At 38.1% G+C, this 17,847-nt stretch overlaps 1 pseudogene; it reads right to left on the reverse strand.

Annotated features, from left to right (window-relative positions):
* Nucleotides 1-4,452: 4,452 nt before the first annotated feature.
* LOC104232842 (3-isopropylmalate dehydratase large subunit, chloroplastic-like) lies at nt 4,453-14,273 on the reverse strand (annotated as a pseudogene).
* Nucleotides 14,274-17,847: the final 3,574 nt, after the last annotated feature.

Raw genomic sequence — 17,847 nt, forward strand, 5'->3', positions numbered from 1 at the left:
TTTCTCGGCACTTCCATGTCTCCCAGCCCGTAAAAGTTTTCCAAGACAAACGAGTCCACGACGTCGAAAAAGGAACGAAGGGGCTCATGGCGTGGACAATCCCCTTCGTTAGACCTCTCCTTCTCTGTTGGGGCCTCCTCGAGCATGGACTCGGTATAGGAAGGCGACCCTGAAATCTCTATTACATCGGGCGCCTCATTCGGAGCGTAGCCAGTATCCTGGGAAGTCTCAACCCCGATCTCCTCATCAACCTCCCAGGTCTGAGGGAGATTGGCCTCATGGATCTCCTCATCAACATCTTCCTGCTCCTAGGGAGAAGTCGGCCCGTGGGCCACGAAAAAATCATCTTCCTCGGGCTCATCCCTGAGCCGAAGAAGCGAGTCCGAGTCGGGTGCTCGAGAGATAGAACTTTCCTTTGGTTTACGGGTCAACCTTCTCTTTGGCTTCTTCTTCTCTGAGCTCGGAGAGCCCGAAGCCTTCCTTTTCTTCTTTTCCCACGTTGAAGCCCCGAGCTGCCCCAAAGCGGAAGGGTCAACAGACAAGGACACATCCCCGTCCCCTCCTGAAGGCTTAAGTTCAATGGTCTTAGGCAACCCTACAAAAAGAAAAGTGAAGAAAAGAGAGTAAGTACAATGCGAAAGGGAAAGCTCGATGTTACTTATTCGGGGAAGGGTCTTACCATGGCAACGGACCTCCCACTGGCCTCTCGAGAGTTCCATGTGCGTTCGGAATAAGGCATCTATGAACAAATGCCCTCGACCCACTCTTTGAGCCAAGGGATAGCATTTGGGACTTGAGCGACGGTTGCACCACCACAAGCACTAGTGAGAAAAAAGGAGATGAATGTAAAATTGCGTTCAAAAGGGAAATTGTACTTACAAGATGCATTCCAGCTATCGGGGAATAGCATGAACTCGGAGGGAATCAAGTCTTCGATCTTCACTCGAATGAAGCATCCCTGCCAGCCCCGGTCCCTGTCCTCATAAATACTCGAGAATGGGGCTTTGCTGGCCCGCGTGTGAGCTTTATTAGTCCCCCTCGGAAGATTCGGGGACTGTATAGGCGGAGTAGGTAATCGATGGTGAACTGATGGGATTCGGTCTTGTTCACGAAGTAACGAAGGAGGATCACGATCTTTCATAGCAACGGGTGGATCTGACCGAGGTATACTTCGTACCTCTTGCAGAAGTCAAAGATAACTGGGTCCACCAGGCTCAATGTGAAGGGATAAGTGTAAACACTTAGATACCCCTCCACATGGGTAGTGATGGTGTCCTCAGGCCAGGGGACTACTACGTCCTTACCCGCCCAGTTGCAGTCATCTCGGACTATGGGAAGAACGTCTACGATAATGGAGCATATATACCTTGATACTCGTTAACCCCGGCCCTACACCGATGAGGGCTTTTCGACCTTAAAGTCATCTGCGACTGAGCAGCCCTCGGGGATGAACATTTTCAAGGGACGCTTGAGAACCGGTTCATCGGTATCCGCGCTAGGAGCAGACGTCTCGAGGATGACTATATCAGGAGTGACCGCCTAGATTTCAGCAGTCGATTGGGAAAAAGAAGAAGAAACGACTTGTTGAGGAACATATTTGGATGTTTTAGCCATTGTTATCTGAAAAAGCTCGAAAGGTCTAAGAAAACGTTCTGAAAAATGAAGTGTCAAGTGTGCTGATTTGAGTAAAGACTAGGTAAAAACCCGAAAATTGCTGAGAGATTTTGAAGAACGGAGGTAAAAATATGGAAGTATGAAGAAGGTAAGTAACAACTCTAAGAAACGAGGGTAGAATCTTGGTCAAACGGTGAAAAATGAACTTTTATAAAGGTTTCGTGACACTTCGCATTCAGAGGTGACCTGCCGATGGCTGACACGTGTTCGGAGTCAGAACAACGCGACGACGGGAAGTTTCGGCTTCTTTGTCGTTTCAACTGCGTCGTATTAAAGAAGGAGGTGAAAACATTTGTCGTTTGTCGTCGTTTTGGTAAACCTCCTTTCTAAGAAACGAGGGGACTATCTGTATACGGGTGAAATCGAGCCCGTTGAACATCTCGGTTTTCTGGTAAGACAAACGGTACTAGAACGTGATCATAAGGAATTGGAGTCTGGGCGAAAAAGCTCTCGCATCGGGGATCAAGCAAAACATTCGCCCTCGGAAGCATCCGGGCCACATTTCCCGGGTTCGATTCGAATCCCTCAACTTCGGAGAGCATTACTAAATGGCCGAACACGACTAACAAAGAGTCGTGACATCCGTGCCCAACCGGATGTCACGGCATAAATCTCGACCCGTATCAGCAGTGAATCAGTGATTAGCATAAAGAAATTTTTTTATCCTTTTTTAAAATTGTACATAGGGTGAAATTCCCCTACTATATAAAGGGGAAACTAACTGTTCATTAAACACGTTGTAACACGCATATCAAAGCAATATACTATTATTCTCTCTATTATTCAAAGTTCTTGCTTTTGTTCATCAGTCCTTCATTAGTGTGAGCCCAGAATCAAAGGCAGGCACTTCGCTAAGCCGATACTAAGTCCGAGATCACTCTCCTTATTGGTTTAACAATTTATCACGTCTTTTATCTGTTTAATCTAACGTCATTTATCATTTGTATTGAATAAATCCGCATAGCCTTAAAATCACATATAAATTCAATTATTATCCATTTTTAGGGTAAACAAACTTCAGGGTTTTTTTTTCTTGATCAAGTACAACTCCAAGTTTCTTATTACCAACTTACATACATATTGCGTCGCGCCATCAAATCAAGATCTGAAAAGGCTAAGTTAGTGAAACAACTAGAAAGGAAAAAACAAAAGATAATCTACCAAAAAAAACACGGCTTGGATGGTCAGTGTTGGAGCTGGGAGAGCCTTGCCGGAGACTTGAAGATGTAAAAGAACCGATTTTCACACCTTTAGTCGAACACACTTACAAGAGGAAGAATTTCTTAAAATCTTATATGGTGGGCAGCTTTGCCAAATGGGTTGATTTGTAGGAGGCTATTAGAAATTAGGCAGAGGAAATAAAATAAAAATGGTTCCTACTTCTTGCAGCATAGAAAGGTCCAGCACTAAGGCGACCGCAATGACAGTAGATTTAAGTCCAATGGTATCAAAGGCGCGCTTAAAGCACGCTCAAGCCCTGAAACGAGACTCAAAACATATTGAACGCTTCCCCTCGCTTAGTATGTGCTTCAGTATTGTCATCAAGGCTCTAAGGCATACTTTTCCTTGCCAATGAGCGTAATCCTAAAGAGGCGACACTAAACAATTGATTATCCTCTGACATTTTCAATCTTAAACAATTGCCAGAAGCCAAGTTGTCACTGTATGTGAGTTACGCTGACATTTTCTTGCAATCTTCCTTCCACCTTAAACCTCAAACTGATTATCCTATGATCAACCATTAGTTATAACAAACTAACATAGTTTAAGATTGAATGGTTAAACAAAGAATAACATATACACAAGAAATCCAAAATCCTCTAATAGAGCTTTACACCATGCACGATTTTTTTTTATGATGGTGGTATTTGGCCACTTTGCGCACAATGGCGGAGCTAGAGACCGAGATACGGGTATGGCCGAACCTAGTAATTTTGGTTCAAATTCTGTATTTGTCTTAAGAAATTCATCTACAAATTATTAATTTAGAACCAATAACTTAAATATACTAGAATCCTGAACTCATATGTTTTAAATCGTGGCTCCATCTCTCTTTTGAGCTCACCTCAACTGTTCAACCGGGATACCTAGAACCTCCAACCGGGTACTTTCTACCATCCACCAGGCACCGCATAAATTTCCTGTTCGCAAAAAAATTCCCGTGCAAATTTGCAAAATCCTCTTTTTGTCTTTAATTTTTCAAACAAGTTAAGGATTGACCATAATTCTCTTTAAAGGGAAATCCAGAAAGAAATAAGAAACATCCTATCCCAAAATAAATTTTTAATTTTGAAGTTGTGGGTTATCCTTTCTATCCCTGTTTCGAATTCACTTTGTCTATTCATGGATGTGCTCGAAATCAATCTTTTGTTTCCCTAAGGCTTTATTCAGTTATTCCATCAAATGGAAATAAGTTGACTTTGTATATCCATAGTAATAACTTTTTCAGCCAGACCTAGTGTAGTTTACCTTCACGTGTGCTTTGCGAGCTATTACACAGGAGTGTGGTTTACCCTGTGACACAGGAGCGTGGTTTCCCTGTGGCACTGGAGCGAGGTTTACCTTGTGGCATAGAAGCGGGGTTTACTCTGTGCGCACCCCGAGGGTAACGATTGTGGTTCCCTAGTTAAAAAAATAAAAATAAAAATCAGCCAGGACTTTTTGAAGTTCTAAGTTACCGCATTGTCATTTCTTGATTCTCTTAGTTTCTGCATAACTAGCAAAAAACCACACCAAACATTGTTCATTTGAGCTTACAGAAGAGCTTGAACCAGAATATACCTCAAGTAATTATATTATTCTCATTGCATTAACTATCAAGATTCTGTAGTACAACAAAAGACGACAAAAATTAGAAGGGAATCCTTATTCAAGTTCCGAAATGTAAAAACCAAAAAATTGAAAAACAGAAAAACAGCCCCCCTTTAATGGAATACCATAACATCAAAAGCAAGAGCTTAAGCTCTCTCCTAATAGCATACAGTAGTATATTGTCCAAATTTGAGAACGAATTACTCGCAAGAACTTCACATCAAAAACTCTCTAGGATCAGTGACTTTGCCAGTTAATGCTGATGCTGCAGCTGTATATGGGGATGCAAGATATATCTGGCCTTCAACGTGCCCCATTCTACCTGAGAAGTTCCTGTTTGTGGTCGAGACACAGACCTGAAAAATAATAACTCATATAGTCAGTGTAAATACCTACATTGTAGCAAAATTGATCTTTTATTCCTACGATTCTATGATTGCTCTCACTTTAATCAGGTTACTGAAAAAATATTTAGCATAAAGTGGCAAAAAGAGTCCACGTTATGTCACCATTATAAAAAAGGGCAGCCCGCTGTATTAAGCTTCCGCTATGTCGGGGGGTCCAGCGAAGGGCCGGACCACAAGAGTCTATTGTACGCAGCTTTACTCTGCATTTCTGCAAGAGGCTGTTTGCACGGCTCGAACCCGTGTCCCGGTCACATGGCAGCAACTTTACCAGTTACGCCAAGGCTCCCCTCCTATGACACCATTATAATTAGCTTAAAAACAAACGTTATCCCAGATACAGCAATCAGCTTGTAAGGTTCGGCTTCAGCTCACTAATATATTCCTGCTCTATAAAGAATACACTATGAGTATCCGCATTTCTTCAAGACGAGCCAACAACGTTTACTTGTAATATCAGAGTCAAAAAAGCTTTACGGTGGTTGGCATATTAATCACTAATTAACTATTCATATATAACAATTAACAAACTTGGCGTACGGTGGGAGCATGTTAATGAAAAGTACAATTCACATGAGATTATTAAAAGCTTACCTTAGGTTCATTCAAGCGTGCGTAAGTGTCTTGAGGGCCGCCCAGACAAGCCGCACAACTAGGACTAGCAGGTGTTTCACAACCTGCTTCCTGATAAATCTGGGAACATGTTTTACCAGCAGATCCTGGAACGGGAAGAGTATATATGTCCATCCACACCTAAAACATTTTCAAATATTTGCATCATACAGTTCGGTCTACATTGACATCGTCGTAGCAGGCTAGTATTAATCGATAAATATTACAAACCTTTTGAGTAGCAGGAACCAAGAATGTCGGCACTTTTATTTTCTTTCCCTACACAAGCCACAGTCATTTGCTTAGCCGGAAAAGATCTAATTTAAACTGCTTGACTGGATGCCCTGATTAAGCTCATTTTTATTGCAGTTCACATTTAAAAGAAGAAGGAAACCATAAAAAAAGTAATGGACGATTCATTCCATGGATTCTGAGTCTTATTCCATCATAAAACATGACAAGAACTTAATCGCGCAATGTGAGAACTACAGTAGTCTCCTAGCAGAATCAATGATCTGCTAAAAAAAAAAAAAAAAGCAAACATGCCGCATAGAAAAGATTAGCGGGAACATGTAGAATCTTTGCACAAGAATGTGAAACATCATTTTGTTTTTTTCACCTGCTTGTATAGTTTACCACAAATCTAAAGAAAGAAGAAGCTTTGACTTTCACATAAGATATGTGCACTAAGACGGAGTGCAACATTGCAGCATGCACATCAAATTCTCTACCAGAGGAGTACAACACTAAAGGAGATACCAACGTGGGTTTTGGCTATTAATTGCACAAGCATAAACAGGTACGGCTGAAACATCTAGCGTTCAAGTAATAGATTAAAGGGCAGGTTCTGGGGAAGGGCCGCACCCAAGGGGTTGTAATGTAGGCAACCTGATACAAACATTAGTGGTTGATTCCACTGCTCGAACCCGTGACCTATAGGTCACACGGAGACAACTTAACCGTTGCTCCAAGGCTCCCCATTCAAGTAATAGATTGTTGGATCTAAATGTGAGTGGTAACATCATTTGACCAATTACTACACACCAAAGAATACTTTCCAGTTGCTTCTGGATCAAAATTATTCTTTTCCACATTCTGAATAAAAGAAAAAGATTGTTATATGGCTGCAGGCAGGCAACACTGGTGGTTGGCAACAGCATTATAGTCATCTGTCAGCAGTAGAAACCCGTAATATTTGAGTACTTCAGAAACATTTTCACTAAACGGGTGCCAGCAATAGGGTAAACCATTTTCTCATGTCAAACCTACTAGGTAACTGACGGGGTTGTTTCAAATACTTGTCATGGAACCGGAAAAATAAACAGCCACTAACTCTCGAAGATAGATGACTGCTGAGACAGGGCCAAATAAAAGATTACATTGTTAGACTTAGAAAAGAGGAGTAAACATCTTACCGAAGCTAGAAAAACTTTTGCTGCAGCCATGAAGTCCTCTGTTTTCCCACCAGTACAAGATCCAATATATACTCTGTCGATTTTCACATCTTTGCATTCTCTTGCCAAAGCATGATTATCAGGTGAATGAGGCTGCAAAATGCAGAAAACATTTTGAACATTTAAAGCAAATGATACTTGGAATGAGAGTATAAGACAAAACACAGCTTCAGAGCAAACAAATCAACACTAAACAAGAAGAAAGAATCCTAAAGATCCACACGCAACACTACATAGTTGATTTTTCGCAACAGAAAAAGGTTAAAATGTTACTGACCATATTCAAGCTTTTGCCAACTTATCTCTTAGAAGAAACATACCAAATTATATTAATGACGTAACACTTTTAAGTACTAGTTATGCATTCAACAAGTAGGAAAAGAATAGACCATAAAACCAACCTTAGCCACTAAAGGTTCCAACTTGGAGATGTCAATTCTGTACTCCTTAAGAAATCTGAGATGAAAAAAGAGAATATATCATAAAAAGTCATGCTGATGAACCTATAAATGATTAAAAAATATTGATTTTGGATAAGACGAGAAGTTGTTATAACAATGAAGCAACATAAACAGAAGTGTATACAATTCCCGTGTCCTTGAAATTGGACACTAGATGTGTAATTCTTTTCCTGATTCCATTATTTGTGTGCCATAGTCTGATCTCGAAAGGTAGCCGTGCTATACAACATTCTATGTAACAAGTTACAAAAAATAAACGCACTAAGAGAATCAAACACCATTCAACCAAATTCTAGAAAATGAAGAAGAAGGGGAAAAAACAAAAAGAAGTTGCATCCCCCTGAGCAAACACATTGGCACACGCCCTCATGTATTCTTATTCTACTTTGCTTACAGTCTGATTCTTGAATTTATGTTGGATCTGAAAAGTGACCAAGGATACTTTAAGACTCACCCTTTTTCTTCCCATTGCTAGTTTGATTAAAGCATGTGAAATTAATACCTATTGCTTCTCATTCAGTTCTCAAGTTTCATTAATTTCCATGGAAATGATTTAGAGGAAATCGGACACCTTTTCTTCAATACAACACTGGTAAAATAAACTTAAATGTTCAGTAGAACCCCCATACTTGCATGTGTTGCTACTAAGAAGCTGTATAAGAGCAAAAGAATGTGCAGGAGGTCCATCTAGAGAATGTAATCGATTATGTTTAGCAAAAAAAAGATCTGTAAACTGTTGAATGATCTGTTGGGTTTTCTCAATAAATTATCAGGTGCTAATATCAATTCCCAGGTGCAGGATAGGTTGGAATGGGGTGAATCAAAAGAGAGAACCTATACTGTCAAAAGAGGATATGACAATCTATGCTCCAATAAGGAAGTGATCGACAAATGGCCTTGGAAGCTTATATGGAAAACCAAACTACCTACAAAAGTAGTTGGCTTTATGTGGACAACATTGTATGAAGTTTGTCTTACTCAAGACAATCTTAGCAGAAGGAGTATACCGACTGTGAATAGATGTTATATGTGCCAGATGGAATTTGAGAGTGTGAGGCATCTTTTTTTGCACTGTTCAGTAGCAGCTGATATTTGGAGTATGTTTTTATCAGTTTTTGGACTTGCCTGGGTTATGCCAAACAGTATCAAGGAAGCTTATGAGAGTTGGTGTTCTTGGAGAGATGGGAAATCCATCAAAAAGACTTGGTCAATGGTACCTGGTGCTATTTTTTGGAGTATTTGGAATGAAAGGAACCGTAGATGTTTTGATGGGATTTCAACTCCCAACCACACTCTTAAAGCCACTTGTTTAATTAATTTATTTACTTGGTTCAATCAGGCCCCTGTAACTAGTGTTGGACTATTTCTGGATTTTGTCAGCTCCTTAGTTGTCCAAGTTTTTGTATATGAGCAGACAATACCTTTATGTTGTAATTATTGCTATGCATCTTCTTGATGCCATTTAATGAAATTCCCTTACTTCATCTCAAAAAAAAAAAAAAGATCAGTACACTTGATCCTACTAAACCTATTCATTGTAGATGCCAAAATGGCGATGATAAAGAAATGGACTTTGGGCCTAACTCAACCTCAAAAGTTAATTGGAGGTGAAGATTTGCCAAGACCATATAAGAAGACCAACTCATATTCCATTGATGTGGGACTCAATACTACCCGGCATGCCCAGGACTGGACATCTGGAGCGTGGATAATATAAGATGGGGGCCCAACATCGAGTAAACACTGAATTGCGATGCGTCTGGCTCTGATACCATAATAAAGAAATGGGTCTTGTGCCTAACTCAACCTCAAAAGCTATCTCATGAGGTGAGGATTGCCAAAGATCATATAGGGAGACCAACAAAACCGATGTGGGACTCAATAGACGACATTGGAGAATAACAACCAAAAAGCTTCTATTAAGCTTGAGGATTAAAATTCACTAGAAAGGATGTATTCATAAAAACCAGTAAAGTAGCTCCACATAATTTTTCCAAGATCATAACATTAAGGTAATATATAGAAAGCGAGCCAACCTTTGTTGTCCTACATTCCAGAGAAAGAAATGGAGACATGAATGCATATTACGGAGGATATCAGAAAGAAAAACACAATCAATTTGAAATTCCAAATGAGGAAAGATAACACTGAACATACAATTTTGACAAATGGGAACCACTAGAATGTACCACAGCTTGACCTTAATGTATTGTGAGGAAGCATGGTGAATAAACATTTCTTCTGTTTTTGCAATACAGTTTGGAAGTACAGGTATTTCAAGCACCAAAAGTCACGCACGTGAATAAGTTGACAGTTAAGATATTATTAAGACTAAGATACAGGAAATACACATTAGAATGATGTGAAACCACTATGGCTTCGGGAAAAGAGGATAAACAGCGTTTAATTACCTGGCTCCTTCATCGCTATAAACAGGTTCATAGGGCACAGAAGTCTTGTCCTGTGACAGCATTAAATAAATACATATTAGCTTTCGAGTAGCAAACTTTTTCCTGCTCTAGACCAAGCAATTAAGATATTTTGATTGAGAACAGCATGTGCTGAATAATATTAAGCCTGTGAGGGACGGGAAGGATCTAAAGAAGTAACTTGTACCCGCGGCTTGGGTCCATTTACCTTGAGATAGTCATAAGTTGTTTTATCGGTTGGGATGACACCATTCTTTCCACCAGCTTCAACAACCATGTTGTATAATGTCATTCTTTCTTCCATCTATTAGAGCAATGAGTGCTGTTACTATTTAAAAACAATACCTGCTTATTTTCATCAAAAATATCAAGAAAGCTTACGCTCAAACTTTCAACTGTGGTGCCAACGAACTCCATTGTTTTGTATGTAGCACCAGACACAGAAATTTCACCAATAATCTGCAACATGAAAAGTACCAACACACAACAAGTGAATTTTGGAATATTATCGGTCTAGCAAAGTCAGCGAAAGAAGAAATGCAGACAGATAGCAGCGCACATATAAGACATCCAACTAACAGAAATGAGCCACAGAGTATATATAACAGCACTTACTTGCAAAATCAAATCCTTGGCTAGCAAGTAACTTGGCATTTCGCCATCCATGACAAATCTCAAAGTTGGAGGCACCTACATCATACAGATATAAATTTCATATATTATTTCCATTAGCACGAAGAACCTTTATTTAGTACAAATAAAGAGAAATAATGGGTATATATCATATGAAAGTGTCAACTACAGGTATGGAACAAGTACAGATAGAAAGTTTGAGCTTTAAAGCAAATAAGGTTCCCAACATCATGCGAAGGAGAAAGAGCTCAGTTCAGTATCCAAAATTAATGCAGTAAGCACAGACTCTGAAGAGAATAAAGACTGTTTCAGCACCATTTGTTAATCACAAATAATGAAGGTCCAAATTTTATAGAGGAAAATGTCAACGACCGTACTTTGCATGTCACAGCTTTAAATTTTGAATCAGGAAAAAAAATGCATATTAAAGAACAGAACTTTTAACTTTTGGCAACAGAATTGATAGTCATGGATAGTGCTCCTCTAAATTAAAAGTAATTAAGAAGTTTCAGTACTCTACAGAAAAAATTAAACAGCACTGCAATGATTCTAAACCACAGTTTCTGCGTAGGGTGCGTCAACAGACCTTGAGCAAAAGCTTTCCAGTACCCAACACAAAGCCCGCATCTGTAGTGCCAATTCCTGTAGCAAATTGCCCAAATGCTCCGGCGGTACATGTATGAGTGTCTGTTCCCAACAAAACCTGATAATATAAGAGTTTTACAGAGTTAAAAGCATATGCCAGCACATAGTAAGACACTTTCATATTACGATTATTGGCAAACAATTTTCACCTCTCCAGGTCTGCAGTGACCTTCTTGGGCAAGAGCAACATGGCAGACGCCTTTGTAATCTGGATTAGCCTACAGAATACATCACATATTAGTTTTCCATTGGTCTAACACCAGACAACAGAAGCAGCAAAGCATATAATAAGTTCAAACCTTTATATAGAACGTAACCGTACCCGGAAGTTCCCACGATCTTTAATGTCATAGAAGTACTTAATATTTTGCTCATTGCAGTAGTACCTCAACACATCCACATTGCGGTTTGCTCGCTCATCAGCCGTGAATATGTAGTGATCAGGTATGATTACAATCTTCTCAGGATTCCAGACCTATGGTATTGGCAACAGCCACATCATGTTTATTTGGAGAAACATGTCTCTACTCAATATAGTTAACTCTGGCCTTAACAGTTTTCAGTTCATTGGAGAACTTCACAAGGAATGACATAAACGGACACTAGTTACTCGTTGCTTTGATTTTATCATCCAGAACATGTATATGAAATTTGGGAAAGAATTCTACTTCCAATACCTAAAAGGCTAAAAGCAATGAACAAAAAGGAAAAGAAAAGGAGAAGTTTCCAGATGAACTGTGATTATTTGCTTCAACCAAGAGCGGAGAGACCTACTTTTGCAATAACGAAAAAGTTAAGCTACTCAAAGCAAAGCCTAAAGTGTGAGGTATCCATACCAGAAAATCATATTGCAATATGACATAAGGCAGAGGAATCAAATTATCAACCAACACCAAATATATTAATTGACCATGTACACGATTGAAGGCCATTATAACCTCACAGCTAATTCCAATTCAACTCTTTAATCAGGCTTCAAACTAATGAGAGAAGCCAAAGTCTAAACTGATTCGAGCACGAATAAGTTGGTAGTTATAAAAAAGATTTCATTGCAAAAGATGGTTTATAATGCTCAAAAACTTCTCTCTATACACGTATTTTTATATTGCATGAAGAATGATTGTCAGACAATCAGGAATCATATGTGTAGAGACATTTTGGTGCATATAATTGATTTACATTTCTAAGTATACAAAGAAATGTAGTTTTATCAATTACCAAGTACTAATAGATAAATCGCAACACTCGATCATATTAGCATGCATAAGTTACTCTAATAGAAGCAATAAATACCTTAGCTTTCTGTCCAAACTGTTCTTTGAAAACTCCAAAAGAGGCCGGGCCACCAATATCATGTGTCATCAGAACATCAACATTGACCCACACATTATCACCAGGAGTAACTTCAGGCTTGTCAGAAGCCCTAGCTAATATCTTCTCAGTCAGTCATCCCAGTCTTAACCTAACAAATGTTATCACAAATCCACAATCAAGATTCACTAAAATCAAAAAAACATGTGGGAAAAATCAACAGAAAGCCCAAAAATTACCTAATTTCGGGATTTGACTCAAAATGGTCACTAAGGTGGAGCACTAATAGTCAAGCAAGATTAGAAGTGGTGGAAATCAGGGGTGAATGTACAATAAAAGCTAAGGGTTCAGCTGAACCCAATAAAAAATCTGTACATAAACGTTAAATTTCGAACCCGGTAACTCAAAATGGTCAGTGGATTCAGTTACATCCCGAACCCATAAAGCTCAATTCCTGGATCCGCCTATAGTGCAGATTTAATCCAACCCAACAAAATCTAATGGTGCATATTTAGTTCGACTATGGAATAAATCATGTATAAATCACCTGTCCTGTTCTTCAAACAGAAAAAAATAACTCCATCATTTCTTTACTATTCCTGATTATTCTTGATCCCTTACTTAGAGATTGAGAAACCGAAAACAGAAATTCATAAACACAAAAAGAGTCCTTTTTGAAGAAATTAAGCCCTTCCCAATTGAATTCCAACAATACAGTGTAAAAGCCCCAAGCTTGGATCTTTTTTTCTCGGGAAAATGAAATTTTTTTCCAACAACAACAACTACTACTACTACACTTCAATCACAAATAAGTCAGGGTCGACTATATAGATCTTCACTGACCATATTACTCCATTAATCCGTTTAAACTCATCTCATGCCAATATTATGCAAAACCAAAACTTTTTCCAACAACAACTACTACACGCCAATCCCAAACAAGTTGGGGTTGGCTATATGAATCATCACTAATCATGTTCTCCATTAATCTGTCTAAACTCATCTTATGCCAATATTATGTAAAATCAAATCTTTTTCCAACAACTACTACACGCCAATCCCAAACAAGTTGGGGTCGTCTATATGAATCATCACTAATCATGTACTCCATTAATCCATTTAAAATCATCTTATTCCAGTATTAGCAAAATCAAATCTTTTTCCAACAACACCTACTACACGCCAATCCCAAACAAGTTGGGGTCGGATGTATGAATCATCACTAATCATGTACTTCATTAATCCATTTAAACTCATCTCATTCCAATAGTAACAAAATCAAATCTTTTTTCCAACAACAAATACTACACACCAATTCCGAACAAATTGGAGACGGTTATATGAATCATCACTAATCATGTACTCCATTAATCCGTTTAAACTCATCTCATGCCAATATTATGCAACAATTAAAAAAATTCCCAAAATAAATGAAATTTCAAACAAATCAAAATACCCAACTGAGCCAGTGGTAGCTGGTTTGCGCTCAGTCTGCTGTGATGACATTACAGAAAATATTTTCTTGGAAACCACTTTCTTCTTGGTAGTTTGAATGCAAAATGAAGGTTGTGATGAGAAAGCTGATAGACCCACATCTCTGCACAACAAATAACAGAAAAATCATAAAAATATTGGGTCACTCAAAATTCAAGAAATTTAAATTTTTAAGACTATGGGCTGATAAGTCTATATTTCTTGTGGATACACAAACCTTGTTGATGACATGAAGTGTGGAGCTTGAAGCTACAGCTGAAGACGCCATTGTTGATAGTATGAATTAGCTTCAGTTTCTTTTTGAGGGCAGTGATAAAGCTCTTTATTAAAGAAAATGGGCGCAGTTTTTAGGCTGTGAAATGGCGGCTATGGCCGTTGTCTACACAGCTCCCGGATTGGGTCCCACTCATTAGGTGACAAAATTCAAGGGGGAATTTCTTCTCTTTCTCGTTCTTGATTCTAATTTAATGCTTTTTATAATAAAACAAAAAATCCTACACAGGAAAGAAAAATAAAGTAGAGAAATATATAGTTTTAGCTTATTTTAAAAAAAATAACCGGTAAATATATACATATAAAAAAAATATTTGTTTTTTGGATAGTTTTTTTTTTGGTCGGAAAGATAAGTTATATTATATAAACCTTAAAAAGATATAAAAGATATAACACACTTGTTGAGTAGATGCATTAAAGGCATCCTTTGTACAAAAGTAGCATGACTAGTAGTAGAACTAGTAGTTAAACTAGGGAGACTAGTAGTAGAACTAGTAGTTAAACTAGACAGACTAGTAGTAGAAGTAGTAGTTAAACTAGCAACATAGTAGTAGTAGTAGATGGCACACTCCTAGATATACTATTAGTATTACACAAAACATTTGAGGCAAAAGGTGATTTAACTGAAGCAGTAGTGCTACTCCTAATTAGCCTTCTTTGTTACGTGCCATGTTGATCGTGTGTGTAGGAGGGCGTAGCAAAAAGTGGTGGTTTTCCAAAAAGTAAGCAGTGCTCCTTTGTATGCAGTGCTCTATATGTATCTAAGGTATCAGCAACACCATTTTGCTCTCTGTAGATATGTTGTAGAGGTGGACTATCCAGCTGTCGAAGTAACGACCTGCAGTCATTAATAATATTAGTATATTGGATTGTAGGTGATTGAAACATACCTATAAGTACTTGTGCATCTGTTTCAATGACAAGGGGTTTTAGCTTCATTTGTGCAGCAAGTTGGAGTCCCATGAGAAGTGCAAGAAGTTTTGTTTGTACAGTTGTGCCTTCTGGTGCACTTCCTGCAAACCCTATAATCCAATGTCTTTGTACATTCCTAAAAACACCACCAATGCCATATTTGCCCTTGCTCGATGAGCAGGATCCATCAATATTTAATTTATAAGCGTCCTGATTTGGTGGATGCCATTTTATATACACAGGTGTTAGGGGGTGAGGTTTTTTTTTGGAGAATTTGTAAGAAAGTAATATTCAGCAGCTGGTTTAACAATATGAGAAGCTGTAAGAGTGCATTTTTGTTTTTCTAGTAATCGTTTATTTCTTACTGTCCAAAGTTGCCACATGGCAAATGGAATAAGTGTTGTGTATGGAATATTCTTAGGGGTTGATGATGACACTGTGTAGACAAATTGATGCAATCAGTTGAGAATGGTATATTGTGTCATAGGAGTAGTAAGGGTATTAATTGGAATGCCTAGAGATGTCCAGAGCTGTCTAGCCTGAGGACATTCCCAAAATATATGGAGGATTGTTTCCGGGCATGTGTTACATTGTTGGCATGTGTCTAAATCAATGATACCTAGTCGTGCAAGATATGCTGCTGTTCGGAGTCTGTCATGACACATTAACCATAAGAAGAAACTTATTTTTGGTGGAATATGAAGTTTCCAAATTCACTTATAGGATTGAGATGTGTGTATGCTTGTTGAAAGAGTATTCTGTATTAAGGTGTTGTAGATAGATTTTGTGGAAAAATTATCGTTGTCTGTTAGAGCCCAATAAATTTGATCAGGTGATACATGTATGGTAGGCATGTAAATTTTGGCAATTAAAGATTTTAAACTTGCTGGTAAAGCCATAGGTAACTTCTCCCAATACCAGGTATTATTGTAGTAATAATGTGAGACCAATTTCCTCTCCTCATATTGTGGTAGTGGCCCTTCCATGTAGTTACGAAGAGTGGTATTTGAGAGGATCCATGGATCATACCAAAACCTAACATGTTGTTCAGTGTTAAGATTCCACTTGTACCCTAGACGACAGTAGGACCAACCTTTTATAATATTACGCCAAGTATTGGATCCTATGCCTTTGGAGAGAGGAGATGGTCGCAAATTACTATGTAATAACACTTGTGCCCATCGTTGATGTGGATTATTAAACAGTCTCCATGCAAGACTTGCATGTAGTGCTTTATTTTTGATAGTTGGGTTTTGTATACCTAATCCCCCTTGTTGGATAGGTTGTGTAACCTTGGATCATTTTACCAAATGAATTTTTTTCTTTTGTGGTGTTGTACCCCAGAGGAAATTTCGTTGGTATCGATTAAGGTAGGTAATTATATAAGCAGGTATTTTATATAATACATCAGATGATTAGAAAGTTGATTTAAAGTAGATCATATTAGAGTCGCCCTACCAACCCTAATTAAAAAATTTATTTTCCAGCCTGCTAATTTGCTTTTGAAATTGTCTAGTAGGAACTAATAATCCCTTTTTGATTGATTTTTTATAAAGATGGGATACCCTAAATATTTGCCAAAACTTTTTCCTTCGTCCATATGAAATAGTTGGATAGTCAATGAAATTAGTGTCAACCGTACAGTCAATTTTGTATTTTGCCCCATAAAGAATTACTTTTGGTTACTCCTATACCCCAAATTTTATGACACTCTTTTCTTTTAGCTTATTTTAAAAAATATTTTTTTATATATTAAATAATTTAATTATAAACCTTGTATTTTAGTTTTAACTCCCAAAATTACATACCGCAAGGAGGGGGAATAACCTAGTGACAACTAACAAAGAATTGAACAAGCAACAATTTCATACTTGATTTTAGCTAAAAGGTCAAAAAATATATCACAAGCAATGATTTGATATATAATTTGCAATTAGAAGCACATACTGTATGTTGCTTACTTCTTCCCCGTTTTTACTTTGATGTCACATTTGAATAGTTTAGTGATCTTTACTTTCTTTTTTTCTACTTCATTAAAATTGCATTGCACGTTAGAAATGTTATGCAGCTTAAAGGAGCAATAAATATTTTCGTCAAAAAAGGTTTGCAACACCAGGGCGCACAGTAGCTGAATTTCCAACTTCCCCCAATAATGGTGATGATTACTCATTCTAGTTCCATAACGCAAAGGACCTTAAAGATTTTACACTCTTCAGTTAAAAAGAAAAGCTAAGTGACTGCCGCTACAAAAGCTTCAATCCACCAGTTATGTCGTCAACTAAATTAGTTGTTTCTCACCAAAATTATTTTCGAGAAAAAGACTTTTGAAAAAAAGCATTTCTCAAAATAAGCTGATTTTTGCAGCTTGGCCAAACGGGCTATAAGTGATTTTGCCCTTTCTTGCAAAAGCAACATATCTTCTTCCCTTTCAATCTTCACCACCACCACCTTCACCTGTCCACACATCTCCCATCTGTTTAAAGCTTTTGGCGCGAGCTTTTTGTAGAGACCTTGTTGAGTATTGAAGTTTTGATGATTAACAAAGTGTGACTAACTGCTCAAAGAACCAGGTCCTCAATGTAACTGCTTAACTGATGTGAAGAACCAGCTCCTCATACTATCAGAAATTCAGTAAATACCGACCAGAAAGACCGACCAACGTTGGTCGGTTATGGCCAATTACCGACCAAAACGCGTCCAAATACGCTTGGTCGCTATTTTCATGGTCGTTTTA

The sequence above is a fragment of the Nicotiana sylvestris genome, chromosome 1 (genome assembly GCF_000393655.2).
Source record: "Nicotiana sylvestris chromosome 1, ASM39365v2, whole genome shotgun sequence".
Taxonomy (NCBI): Eukaryota; Viridiplantae; Streptophyta; class Magnoliopsida; order Solanales; family Solanaceae; genus Nicotiana; species Nicotiana sylvestris.